This window comes from Chrysochloris asiatica, unplaced genomic scaffold, assembly GCF_000296735.1.
Source record: "Chrysochloris asiatica unplaced genomic scaffold, ChrAsi1.0 scaffold00086, whole genome shotgun sequence".
In the NCBI taxonomy this organism is placed as follows: domain Eukaryota; kingdom Metazoa; phylum Chordata; class Mammalia; order Afrosoricida; family Chrysochloridae; genus Chrysochloris; species Chrysochloris asiatica.
Window position 1 is genome coordinate 8412452 of NW_006408604.1, and position 2155 is coordinate 8414606.

The 2155-nt window shown below is 36.3% G+C and overlaps 1 protein-coding gene across 1 annotated transcript in view; it reads left to right on the forward strand.

The window, feature by feature from the left end:
* The window catches only part of ERP27 (endoplasmic reticulum protein 27), a 25995-nt gene that overhangs the window by 13881 nt on the left and 9959 nt on the right, over positions 1 to 2155 (forward strand). The window lies entirely within an intron of this gene.

A 2155-nucleotide genomic window follows, 5' to 3' on the forward strand; every position in this document is an offset into this window, starting at 1 on the left:
TTGAATCTCTGGAAGTTCTCTGTCAATGTATGCTTGCAGCCATTTCTGTATTACCTTTAGTAAAACTTTACTCGCATGGGATATCAAAGAGATTGCATAGAATCCTTCAATATTGTAAGCCAAGGCTTGAATTTTTTTCAGTTCTTTCAGCTTGAGAAATGCTGAGCACGTTTTTCCCTTTTGATTTTCTAACACCAGGTCTTTGCACATTTTTTTATAATACTTGACCTTGTCTTCTTGAGCTGCCCTTTGAGAATTTCTGTTCAGCTTTTTTACTTCCACATTTCTTCCAATTGCTTTGGCTACTAACCTCAAGAGCAAGTTTCAGAGTCTCTTATGACACTCATTTTGGTCTCTTTTTTCCTGTCATTTTAGTGACCTTTGGCTTTCTTCATGTATGATGTTCTTGATGCCATTGCATAACTTTCTGGTCTCTGGTCATTAATACCTAATGTATCAAATCTGTTTCTGAGATAGTCTCTAAATTCAGGTGGGATATTCAAGATCACAAGTTGGCTCTTGTGAACTTGTTTTAATTTTTTTCAGCTTCATCTCCTGAGCTTGCATATGAGCAACTGATGGTCTGTTCCACAGTTGGTTTTTGTTCTTGTTTTGGGTGATGATACTGAGCCCTTCCCAAAGATGTTGTCACTTTGATTCCTTTGTATTCCATCTGGAGAGGTCCATGTGTATAGTAGTAACCTTTTATGTTGTTGAAAAAATGTATTTGCAATGAATAAGTCATTGGTCTTGCAAAATTCTGTTACATGGTCTCCAGCATCATTTGTATCACCAAGGCCATATTTTCCATCTACTGATCCTTCTTTGGTTCCAATGTTCACACTCCAATCACTAATAATTAGCAATACATCTTGACTGTATGTTTGATCAATTTCAGACTGAAGAAGGATAGTAGAGTTTTCCAATTTCATTATCACTGACTTTAGTGGCTGGTGCATAAATTTAAATAATAATGCTATTAATTTGTCTTCATTGTAGGCATATGGATATTATTCTACTACAGGCAGCATTGTACTTCAAGATAGATCTTGAAATGTTCTTTGTAATGATAAATGCAGCATCATTCTTCAGTTTGTCCTTCCTGGCATTGTAGATTTTATGACTGTCTGGTTCAAAGTGACCAATAATGGTCCATTTCTGCTCACTAATGTATGGGATATCTATTTTTATGCATGCAATTTAATTTTTGACAACTTCCAATTTTCCTAGATGGATACTTTGTCCATTCCATGTTGCCATCATTAATGGATGTTTGCAACTGTTTCTCCTCATTTTGAGTTGTGCTACATCAGTAAAGGCAGGTCCTGAAAGCCCAACTACATCCCTGTCATTAAAGCCAACTCTGCTTTGAAGAGTCATATTTTGAGTGTCTTCCAACCTGAGGGGTTTATCTTTTGGTTCTATATCTGACTATGTTCTACTACTGTTCATATGGTTTTCAATGGCTAACCATTCTGAAGTGGTCACCCTCTCCTTCTTCCTAGTCTATCTTAGTCTGGACATTCCACTGAAAGCTGTCCATGATGTGTGACCCAGTTAGTATTTGAAATACCAGTGGCATAGTTTCCAGAATCATACCAACACACAAGCCACCACAGTATGATATACTGACAGACGAGTTGTAGAAGAAATGGGATGCATACACATTTTTTCATTTACATAATAGTAAAATATCAGATAAAACTAAACTATAGCATTAACAGATGTATTTTTAAGTGGTGAAGACTAAAAGGAAAGCATTAAAATCATTACCATAAAAATAAAGAAAACAATGGATTCATGATGAGAAGGGAGCACAACGAATTTCTAGGGTGGTCGGTGGTGGTTGTTTGCTCTGTATTAATTTACTGATGGAGAGAAGATTGAAGTTGTCAAAGACTTCATTTTTCTTGGATCAACTATCAACACTCATGGAGCAGCATCAAGAAATCAAATGACATATTACAATAGACAAATCTGCTGCACAAGACCTTTTTAAAGTGTTGATGAGCAAAGATGTCAGCTTGAAGACTAAGGTGCACCTGACCCAAGTCATGGAATTTTCAATAACCTCATATGCATGCGAAAGCTGGACAGTGAATAAAGAAGACTGTAGAAGAATTGATGCATTTGAGTTATGGTGTTGGAGGAGAAT